The sequence below is a fragment of the Phocoena sinus genome, chromosome 5 (assembly GCF_008692025.1).
Source record: "Phocoena sinus isolate mPhoSin1 chromosome 5, mPhoSin1.pri, whole genome shotgun sequence".
NCBI lineage: Eukaryota > Metazoa > Chordata > Mammalia > Artiodactyla > Phocoenidae > Phocoena > Phocoena sinus.
In genome coordinates, this window is record NC_045767.1 from 104,081,594 (window position 1) to 104,094,463 (window position 12,870).

Here is a 12,870-nt window from a genome sequence, read left to right on the forward strand (position 1 = left end):
GCAGCACACTGATTGGGAAGCTCTGGGGTAGTAAACGCAGTTTTCCAAAGTGTGGACAAGTAGTTTTTCATAATTACATATTTACCTTAACATATTAGAAAACAACTAGCCAGTACATCCTACACATCATTTCCTGGACATTATTGCTTAAGATAAAATTGAGTTAAAAAAATGGGCAGAAGTTTTGAACAGACACTTCTCCACAGAAGATATACAAATGTCTAATAAGCACAGGAAAAGATGGTCAATATCATTGGTCATTAGGAAAATGTAAACCTAAGCCGCAGTGAGGTATCACTTCACACCCATGGAGATGGCTATATCAAAAAGACAAACAACAGCAAGTGTTGGCAAGAATGTGGAGAAATTGGAAGCTTCACACAATGCTGGTGGGTGCAGCTGCTTTGAAAAGCGTTTGGATTATTGTCACACTGGTCCTGGCGATGGCTGCCTTTAATACATCACAAATACATCTACACGTGGAACAACTCCTACAGAACACCTACTGAACGCTGGCAGAAGACCTCAGACCTCCCAAAAGGCAAGAAACTCCCCACCTACCTGGGTAGGGCAAAAGAAAAAAGAATAAACAGAGACAAAAGAATAGGGACGGGACCTGCCCCAGTGGGAGGGAGCTGTGAAGGATAAAAGGTTTCCACACACTAGAAGCCCCTTTGCGGGTGGAGACTGCGGGTGGCGGAGGGGAAAAGCTTCGAAGCCGAGGAGGAGATCACAGCAACAGGGGTGCGGAGGGTAAAGTGGTAAGATTCCCTCCCAGAGGATCGGTGCCGACCGGCACTCACCAGCCCGAGAGGCTTGTCTGCTCACCCTCCGGGGCGGGCGGGGCTGGGAGCTGAGGCTTGGGCTTCGGTCGGAGCGCAGGGAGAGGACTGGGGTTGGCGGCGTGAACACAGCCTGCAGGGGGTTAGTGCGCCACGGCTGGCTGGGAGGGAGTCCGGGGAAAAGTCTGGACTTGCTGAAGAGGCAAGAGACTTCTTCTTCCCTCATTGTTTCCTGGTGCGTGGGGAGAGGAGATTAAGAGCCCTGCTTAAAGGAGCTCCAGAGACGGGCGCGAGCCGCACCTAATAGCGTGGACCCCAGAGACAGGCATGAGATGCTAAGGCTGCTGCAGCCGCCACCAAGAAGGCTGTGTGCGAGCACAGGTCACTATCCACACCTCCCTTCAGTGGGAGCTTGTGCAGCCCGCCACTGCCAGGGTCCCGGGATCCAGGGACAACTTCCCCGGGAGAGCACACGGCGCGCCTCAGGCTGGTGCAACGTCACGCGGCCTCTGTTGCCGCAGGCTCGCCCCGCATCCACACCCCTCCCTCCCCCCGCAGCCTGAGTGAGCCAGAGTCCCCGAAGCAGCTGCACCTTTAACCCGGTCCTGAGTGAGCGAAGAACAGACGCCCTCCGGTGACCTACACGCAGAGGCGGGGCCAAATCCAAACCTGAGCCCCTGGGAGCTGTGAGAACAAAGAAGAGAAAGGGAAATCTCTCCCAGCAGCCTCAGGAGCAGCGGATTAAAGCTCCACACTCAACTTTATGTACCCTGCATCTATGGAATACATGAATAGACAACAAATCATCCCAAATTGAGGAGGTGGACTTTGAGAGCAAGATTTATTATTTTTTCCTCTTTTCCTCTTTTTACGAGTGTGTATGTGTATGTTTCTGTGTGAGATTTTGTCTGTATAGCTTTGCTTTCACCAATTGTCCTAGGGTTATATCCGTCCGTTTTTTGTTGTTGTTTCTCTTTAAAAAAAAGTTTTTTTCTTAATAATTACTTTTTATTTTAATAACGTTATTTTATCTTATCTTACATTATTTTTATTTTATCCTTTCTTTCTTTCTTTTCTTCCTTCCTTCCTTCCTTCTTTCTACTTTTACTCCCTTTTATTCTGAGCCATGTGGATGAAAGGATCTTGGTGCTGCAGCCAGGAGTCAGTGCTGTGCCTCTGAGGTGGGAGAACCAACTTCAGGACACTGGTCCACAAGACACCTCCCAGCTCCACATAATATCAAATGGCGAAAATCTCCCACAGATCTCCATCTCAACACCAGCACCCAGCTTCACTCAACGACCAGCAAGCTACAGTGCTGGACACCCTATGCCAAACAACTAGCAAGACAGGAACACAACCCCACCCATTAGCAGACAGGCTGCCTAAAATCATAATAAGTCCACAGGCACCCCAAAACACACCACCAGACATGGACCTGCCCACCAGAAAGACAAGATCCAGCCTCATCCACCAGAACACAAGCACTAGTCCCCTCCACCAGGAAGCCTGCACAACCAAATGAACCAACTTTAGCCACTGGGGACAGAAACCAAAAACAACAGGAACTATGAACCTGCAGCCTGCAAAAAGGAGACCCAAAACACAGTAAGATAAGCAAAATGAGAAGACAGAAAAACACACAGCAGATGAAGGAGCAAGATAAAAACCCACCAGACCTAACAAATGAAGAGGAAATAGGCAGTCTACCTGAAAAAGAATTCATAATAATGATAGTAAAGATGATCCAGAATCTTGGAGATAGAATAAAAAAATGCAAGAAACATTTAACAAGAACCTAGAAGAACTAAAGATGAAACAAGCAACAATGAACAACAAAATAAATGAAATTAAAAATACTCTAGATGGGATCAATAGCAGAATAACTGAGGCAGAAGAACGGATAAATGACCTGGAATATAAAATAGTGGAAATAACTACTGCAGAGCAGAATAAAGAAAAAAGAATGAAAAGAACTGAGGACAGTCTCAGAGACCTCTGGGACAACATTAAACCCACCAACATTCGAATTATAGGGGTTCCAGAAGAAGAAGAGAAAAAGAAAGGGACTGAGAAAATATTTGAAGAGATTATAGTTGAAAACTTCCCTAATATGGGAAAGGAAATAGTTAATCAACTTCAGGAAGCACAGAGGATCCCATACAGGATAAATCCAAGGAGAAACACGCCAAGACACATATTAATCAAACTGTCAAAATTTAAATACAAAGAAAACATATTAAAAGCAGCAAGGGAAAAACAACAAAGAACACACAAGGGAATCCCCATAAGGTTAACAGCTGATCTTTCAGCAGAAGCTCTGCAAGCCAGAAGGGACTGGCAGGACATATTTAAAGTGATGAAAGAGAATAACCTACAGCCAAGATTACTCTACCCAGCAAGGATCCCATTCAGACTTGATGGAGAAATTAAAAGCTTTACAGACAAGCAAAAGCTGAGAGAGTTCAGCACCAACAAACCAGCTTCACAACAAATGCTAAAGGAACTTCTCTACACAGGAAACACAAGAGAAGGGAAAGACCTACAATAACAAACCCAAAACAATTAAGAAATTGGGAATAGGAACATACATACCAATAATTACCTTAAAGGTAAATGGATTAAATGCTCCCACCAAAAGAAACAAACTGGCTGAATGGATACAAAAACAAGACCCATATATATGCTGTCTACAAGTGACCCACTTCAGACCTAGAGACACATACAGACTGAAAGTAAGGGGATGGAGAAAGATATTCCATGCAAATGGAAACCAAAAGAAAGCTGGAGTAGCAATTCTCATATCAGACAAAATAGATTTCAAAATAAAGACTATTACAAGAGACAAAGAAGGACATTACATAATGATCAAGGGATCGATCCAAGATGAAGATATAACAATTGTAAATATTTATGCACCCAACATAGGAGCACCTCAGTACATAAGGCAAATACTAACAGCCATAAAAGGGGAAATCGACAGTAACACATTCATAGTAGGGGACTTTAACACCCACTTTCACCAATGAACAGATCATCCAAAATGAAAATAAATAAGGAAACACAAGCTTTAAATGATACATTAAACAAGATGGACTTAATTGATATTTATAGGACATTCCATCCAAAACCAACAGAATACACATTTTTCTCAAAAGCTCATGGAACATTCTCCAGGATAGATCATATCTTGGGTCACAAATCAAGCCTTGGTAAATTTAAGAAAATTGAAATTGTATCAAGTATCTTTTCCGACCACAATGCTATGAGACTAGGTATCAATTACAAGAAAATATCTGTAAAAAATACAAACACATGGAGGCTAAACAATACACTACTTAATAACGAAGTGATCACTGAAGAAATCGAAGAGGAAATAAAAAAATACCTAGAAACAAATGACAATGGAGACACGACAATTCAAAAAACTTATGAGATGCAGCAAAAAGCAGTTCTAAGAGGGAAGTTTATAGCAATACAGTCCTATCTTAAGAAACAGGAAACATCTCGAATAAACAACCTAACCTTGCACCTAAAGCAATTAGAGTAAGAAGAACAAAAAAAACCCAAACTTAGCAGAAGGAAAGAAATCATAAAGATGAAATCAGAAATAAATGAAAAAGAAATGAAGGAAATGATAGCAAAAATCAATGCAACTAAAAGCTGGTTCTTTGAGATGATAAACAAAATTGATAAACCATTAGCCAGACTCAACAAGAAAGAAAGGGAGAAGACTCAAATCAATAAGATTAGAAATGAAAAAGGAGAAGTAACAAGTGACACTGCAGAAATACAAAAGATCATGAGAGATTACTACAAGCAACTCTATGCCAATAAAAGGGACAACCTGGAAGAAATGGACAAATTCTTAGAAATGCACAACCTGCCAAGACTGAATCAGGAAGAAATAGAAAATATGAACAGACCAATCACAAGCACTGAAATTGAAACTGTGATTAAAAATCTTCCAAACAAACCAAAGCCCAGGACCAGATGGCTTCACAGGTGAATTCTATCAAACATTTAGAGACGAGCTAACACCTATCCTTCTCAAACTCTTCCAAAATATAGCAGAGGGAGGAACACTCCCAAACTCATTCTACGAGGCCACCATCATCCTGATACCAAAACCAGACAAGGATGTCACAAAGAAAGAAAACTACAGGCCATTATCACTGATGAACATAGATGCAAAAATCCTCAACAAAATACTAGCAAACAGAATCCAGTTGCACATTAAAAGGATCATGCACCATAATCAAGTGGGGTTTATTCCAGGAATGAAAGAATTCTTCAATATATGCAAATCAATCAACATGATACACCATATTAAAAAACTGAAGGAGAAAATCATATGATCATCTCAATAGATGCAGAGAAAGCTTCCAACAAAACTCAACACCCATTTATGGTAAAAATCCTGCAGAAAGTAGGCATAGAGGGAACTTTCCTCAACATAATAAAGGCCATATATGAGAAACCCACAGCCAACATCGTCCTCAATGGTGAAAAACTGAAAGCATTTCCACTAAGATCAGGAACAAGACAAGGTTGCCCACTCTCACCACTTTCATTCAACATAGTTTTGGAAGTTCTAGCCACAGCAATCAGAGAAGAAAAAGAAATAAAAGGAATCCAAATCGGAAAAGAAGAAGTTAAGCTGTCACTGTTTGCAGATGACATGATAGTATACATGGAGAATCCTAAAGATGCTACCAGAAAACTACTAGAGCTAATCAATGAATTTGGTAAAGTAGCAGGATACAAAATTAATGCACAGAAATCTCTGGCATTCCTGTACACTAATGATGAAACATCTGAAAGTGAAATCAAGAAAACACTCCCATTTACCATTGCAACAAAAAGAATAAAATATCTAGGAATAAACCTTCATAAGGAGACAAAAGACCTGTATGCAGAAAATTATAAGACACTGATGAAAGAAATTAAAGATGATACAAATAGATGGAGAGATATACCATGTTCTTGGATTGGAAGAATCAGCATTGTGAAAATGATTATAGTACCCAAAGCAATCTGCAGTTCAGTGCAATCCCTGTCAAACTACCACTGGCATTTTTCACAGAACTAGAACAAAAACTTTTACAATTTGTATGGAAACACAAAATACCCCGAATAGCCAAAGCAATCTTGAGAATGAAATAAGGAGCCAGAGGAATCAGGCTCCCTGACTTTAGACTATACTACAAAGCTACAGTAATCAAGAGAGTATGATACTGGCACAAAAACAGAAATATAGATTTATGGAAAAGGATAGAAAGCCCAGAGATACACCCACGCATATATGGTCACCTTATCTTTGATAAAGGAGGCAGGAATGTATAGTGGAGAAAGGACAGCCTCTTCAATAAGTGGTGCTGGGAAAACTGGACAGGAACATGTAAAAGTATGAGATTACATCACTCCCTAACACCATACAAAAATAAGCTCAAAATGGATTAAAGACCTAAACGTAAGGCCAGAAACTATCAAACTGTTAGAGGAAAACATAGGCAGAGCACTCTATGACATAAATCACAGCAAGATCCTTTTTGACTCACTTCCTAGAGAAATGGAAATAAAAGCAAAAATATACTAATGGGACCTAATGAAACTTCAAACCTTTTGCACAGCAAAGGAAACCATAAACAAGACCAAAAGACAGCCCTCAGAATGGGAGAAAATATTTGCAAATGAAGCAACTGACAAAAGATTAATCTCCAAAATTTACAAGCAGCTCATGCAGCTCAATAACAAAAAAACAAAAAAACCAATCCAAAAATGGGCAGAAGATCTAAATAGACATTTCTCCAAAGAAGATATACAGACTGCCAACAAACACATGAAAGAATGCTCAACATCATTAATCATTAGAGAAATGCAAATCAAAACTACAATGGGATATCATCTCACACCAGTCAGAATGGCCATCATCAAAAAGTCTAGAAACAATAAATGCTGGAGAGGGTGTGGAGAAAAGGAACACTCTTGCACTGCTAGTGGGAATGTGAATTGGTACAGCCACTATGGAGAACAATATGGAGGTTCCTTAAAGAACTACAAATACAAATACCATATGACCCAGCAATCCCACTACTGGGCATATACCCTGAGAAAACCATAATTCAAAAAGAGTCATGTACCACAATGTTCATTGCAGCTCTATTTACAATAGCCAGGAGATGGAAACAAGCTAAGTGTCCATCATCAAATGAATGGATAAAGAAGATGTGGCACATATATACAATGGAGTATTACTGAGCCATAAAAAGAAACGAAATTGAGCTATTTGTAATGAGGTGGATGGACCTACAGTCTGTCATACAGAGTGAAGTAAGTCAGAAAGAGAAAGACAAATACTGTATGCTAACACATATGTATGGAATTTAAGAAAAAAAAAGTCATGAAGAACCTAGGGGTAAGACAGGAATAAAGACACAGACCTACTAGAGAATGGACTAGAGGATATGGGGAAGGGAACGGGGCAGCTGTGACAAAGTGAGACAGTGGCATGGACATATATACACTAGCAAACGTAAAATAGCTAGTGGGAAGCAGCCGCATAGCACAGGGAGATCAGCTCGGTGCTTTGTGACCACATAGAGGGGTGGGATAGGGAGGGTGGGAGGAAGGGAGATGCAAGAGGGAAGAGATATGGGAACATATGTATATGTATAACTGATTTATTTTGTTATAAAGCAGAAACTAACACACCATTGTAAAGCAATTATACTCCAATAAAGATGTTAAAAAAAAAAAAACAATGAAACAAATACTGTGGGGCATGGATATACTCCCCCACCCCAACTCCAAGCAGTTTAGCCTGTGTTTGCTGATTTTTTTTCTTTATTTCTCTTTTTGGCACATCAATAAACACTAAGAAATTCAAGAAAAAAAAAAGAGAAGAGTTTGCAACATACTGAACATAGTTACCATATGACTCAGCAATTCCACTTGGTGCATATCAAAGAGAAATGAAAATGTATGTGAGCACAAACATTTGTAAGTGAATGTTTATAGCAGCATGGTTCACAATAGCCAAAAGGTGGAAACAACCCAAATGTTTATCAACCAGTAAATAGGTAAATAAAATATGCAATATCTGTAGCACAGAAATCATTGTCATAAAAATGAATGAAGTACTGATTCGTACTACAACATGAACTGTTGAACCTTGAAAACATGCTGAGCAAAGGAAGCCTGTCACAAAACATCGCATATTGTATGATTCCATTTGTATGAAATGTCCAGAAGAGGCAGTTTATAGAGATAGAGACAGGAAGTAGAGTACTGGTTGTCTGGAGGTGGGTGAAGGATGGGAGTAGCTAAAGAATGGGAATTGACTGTTAATGGGTATGAAGTTTCTTCCATGGGAAATGAAAATACTCTAAAATTAGACTGGTGATGTGGCACAACCCTGTCAATACACTAAAAGACATTGAATAGTATACTCTCAAAATGGTGAATTGTATGGTATGTGAATTGTATCTCAACAAAGCTGTTAAAAACAAACGAACCTTAGTTAACAATGTGTTAGTTTGTCATAACAAAAGTACCACAAATTGGGTGGGGGTTAAAGTAGAGAAATTTTTGTCTCACAGTTCTGGAGGCTAGAAATTGAGATCAAGGTTTTGCCAAGGTTGGTTTCTTCCATAGTCTGTTCCATGAGGAACAGTCTGAGGGAAAGTCTGCTCCATGCCTCTCTCCTAGCTTCTGGTGGACTACTGGCAATCTCTGGTGTTCTGTGGCTTATAGATGCATTCCCCAGACCTATGCTTTCACGTTCACATGGTGTTTTGTGTGTGTGTGTGTATCTCTGTGTCAAATTTTCCCCTTTTTTATAAGGACACCAGCTCTATTGGATTAGGGCCTCACCCTAATGACCTCATCTTGACCTGATCTTCTGCAAAGACCCTATTTCCAAGTAAGTTCACATTCACAAGTCCTGCGGGTTAGAACTCCAAATTCTTTTGGGGGAACACATTTCAACTCGTAAGCAACAGTAAGGATATTATTATTTTCTTTGATTCTAAATAGAAGGCCAGGATGCTAGAATCTTGCTTCCTTCTAAAGAACACATCCCATTCTCTTTTTAAGACTGTAAGACTGCAATACAGAGAGAAGATATTTTTCTACCTCCTGTTAGCTTGAATACTTACGTGGAGGAAGTGGAGCTTTTCCAGAGTTGGTGATGAAATTTCAGAATGTTTCTGTATCCTTCAATGACCTTAAAAGTCATTTAATTTAATCACCTATCTAGACTTGAATCTCCTTTCTATAATGGATAGACATGAAACCGGGCTTGGAAACGGGACCACTGGCAAGCAATTCACCATTCAGCAGTAGCTCCCTTGCCGATAGGTGACAGTATCTTGCTTGAAGACCTGAGGTCTGAGGAAAGGGCACAGGAACTACAACGGACCCTGGTTTGGAGTCAGTTTATTGTGCGGCCTGTCTGTGTGACCTGGGTGGGTTGCTTAACTGAGTCTCTGCTTCTTTGTCTATAACATGGGACTAGTAATGCTTACCTTGCACAGTTAGCTATAAAAAACTTTTTTATAGCAAAATGCCCAACACAAAATAGAAACAATAGCAACAAAAAGCTGAAAATTAAACAAAGCAACCAAGGTTTGATTTTCTAAATTAATTGACTAATGTTTTTCAAATGCACTGTCAAGGAAATGAAAAATTTTGAACCAATACTGATCGTTTTCATTGGAAAGTCCTATTTTCCCATATGCACGCTAATTGATAATATACAGACTTTACAAACATTTTTCTGTAAAATGTGGTGGGTAGATATACTCAATAAATGAAATTGATATAAGTACCAAATGCACATTTAAACTTATAATAGTTATTAGCTCACAATATTATAACTTAGCATATTTATTAAAAATAACAACTTGAAAAATTTGTCTTCAATTTTTTTGCGGGGGAGGGTGGCATGCTGCGAGGCATGTGGGATCTTAGTTACCTGACCAGGGATTGAATCCGTGCCCCCTGCAGGGGAAGCATGGATTCCTAACCACTGGACCACCAGGGAATTCCTGATTTGTCTTCAATTTGATTGGAAAGTTTATGCTGGAATGATGTTTATCAGCCATTTTACCAGGTTTTCTTAGTCTAAACAAATCATGTTTCATTTTTCAGCATCTCTTATAACACTTCAAAAATGAAAGTGATTTTCCTGCTGGGAGAAGAACTGTCCTGGACTGAAAGCATAAAATAACTCTGGAACTAGATGGTCCAGGTGGCTATTCCCCCTGACAATTTAGTTGACCAAAGTTAATGGTCTTCTTAAATTGTGTTCATTCTATTCCACTTTATTTTTACCTTCCCTTCCCTCCCTTCCTCCCTCTCTCCCTCCTTCCTCCCTCCGTCCCTCTCTTCCTTCCTATTTACTTACGCAGTTTTGAATTCAGTTTATTTTAGTTGCAACAAAGCGAGTACTGACCAGTTCACCTACTCAGGACCTCACAGTCACTGGACTATATTCCAGGTTCTGTCTGGCTTCAGGTGTATTTCCACATAAACTGGCTGAAGTAGGCAGTGAGGAGGGGGTCCTTCCTCAAGCTCAGAACGCCACTCCTCTCAGATCTGCATTCATCCATAACTATGAGCTGCTTCCTGTGGTGACGGAAGTGGTTGCAGCTTAGTGAACATAGATTTTAACCAAGTTATTTTTGAATTGTTGAGGCGTAACTGGTGGTATATCAGATGTCAACTGAGAGCAGAGCTTGATGTCTAAGAATTTATATATTCTTTCAGTCAAATTTTTTTTTTTTTTTTTGCAGTATGCGGGCCTCTCGCTGTTGTGGCCTCTCCCATTGCAGAGTACAGGCTCCGGACGCACAGGCTCAGCGGCCATGGCTCACGGGGCCCAGCCGCTCCACGGCATGTGGGATCTTCCCAGACCGGGGCACGAACCCGTGTCCCCTGCATCGGCAGGCAGACTCTCAACCACTGTGCCACCAGGGAAGCCCTTTTCCGTCAAATATTTACTTAGTTTCAATTATGTATCAAACTCTGCTAGGCACTGGGATACACTAGTAGGCGTGAGAGAGGTGATTCCTGCCTTCACAAAATGTAAAGTATAAGGGAGATAAAAGTTGATTAAACAAGTAATTATGAAAGAGCTCTGAGAAGGGAGAGAGGCACAAGGAACTTTGGGGTCACAGAGCAGCAGGATCTTTCTTGCCTGATGGAGGCTGTTAGAGAAGGTTCACATAGGAAGTCATGTTTATCTGAGACCTGAATGACAGCAAGTTACCCAGGAAGTGGTGGGGAGGGAGGGAGGGCAGAAGGGGATGATTCATCCAAGTCAGGGGACTTCATGCTAAGATCTGGTGATGAGAGAGTATGGAATACACCGCCATACACTGAAAGAGGGATGGAAGCAATAGGGGTGAAGGTGAGAGAAGCTGTGCTTGTGCTTGGAGTTGTTTGGGAGACACTTTAGACAAGAGAGATTGCCCTGCCCTGTGGCCGGCAACTAGAGGCCAGCTGGATGGAAGAATGGCCGAGGGTCATGTGGCTCATTTTCCATCAGAGCACCTGTGACTCTCACTGGCTCACTCTTTCCTCTCCTACGTAATCCCATCAGTTCAAGGTATCATTTCTGTGATGCTGTTGCTCAGCCCCTGTCAGCTGCCCTGCTGAGCCTGAGTCACTCATAGACATCCAGGGGTGGATGAGTTAAATGGCTAACGAAATAGCAGAGGTTGGTAGGCAGCCTGAACAAGATAAGGAGATAAAAACTAGCTCCTAGGAAGAGGTGAAACTAGACTAAAGATGGGACAGTAGTTGGGCTATCAGGGTTTCGCAAGTGTAAAATAAAATATAAGCAAAGTCAAGAAGTCAAAAGGTTAATTTCCTGAGGCCAGGAATCAGACAGAAGTAAGACACTGAAGTTTGGAAGAATCTTTCATAAAACAATTTGAGCAATGTGGTGGCTGAACCTAATTTCTTTACCCAACTAGGAAGACTTAATGACTCAGTGTGTTTGGTGACACTTCCTGCCACAAGTGGGTTCCCAAACAGCTAGAGTGTAGTGCATTCTGAATCTGTGAATTAATTACTTGACCAATCTAGTTATTGGATATTTATCGTATATTGCTTTCCAGGTGTTTAAAACACTCAACAAGTCACTTCTTAATAGTATGTGTTTTTCCCAGACTTTAATTCTACTAAATCCCAATTAAAACAAACTCTCCCATTCACAGTGAACACACTCATCATGGACAAGACTATCTTGGGTTTCCACACTGGAGAGTGAGCTCTGAGCTCCTCTCTGGCAGGAGCTATGTGTTAATCAATTTTGTATTCCTCACTGACCACATTCCACCAAGTAACTACCAAGTACCTGGTTCTAAATAAAAGTTTGTTGGATGAACGGGTGAATTTAAAGCCCTACAGTACTCCATGGAAATAAAGCCATGTTTCTCTACCACCTTGCTCTCATCACTTCCTATTCATATAAACTTGTACTAATTATTTAACCTCTCTAAACCTTAGTCTTCTTATCTGTAAAATGTGGTAAGATGCTGGAGGATTAAAGCCAATAATTAGTGCAGTGCTTAGTTCAAAGATTTTAGATATTGAGACTATTAGAAATGATACTCTTCTTTTAGAGGTAAATTGGTTATTTCCATGAAATCTTTAAAGTTTAAAAGGCACAAAGTTCTTGTGGACTTAAATTAACATGTTAGGACATGTCTCATTTTTCAACAAATATTTATTATCTTTTTTATGGGCTAGACTCTGGTGGTAGGGGCCTACCATTAAGTTGCTCACCTTCTCAAGGGAAAAGAGACAACACAAGTAAAGAAACAGTACCTTGTGATGAGTGTGAAGATGGAAATGAGCCTGAAGACTTGACAGGTGGTAACAAGGGTGCCTGGGAGACCTAGGAAAGGAGATGGGAGAGAGGAGATGGGAGAGGGAGGGGGAGGGGAGAGGTGATGGGGGAGAGGAGATGAGGGAGGGATGTGCCATGCACACCTGGGCAATGTTTAGAGTTACCCCTGTAGATTCCTGAGCAACTTAACTCACACCATAAATAAAGATCTTATTTATTTACAAGACT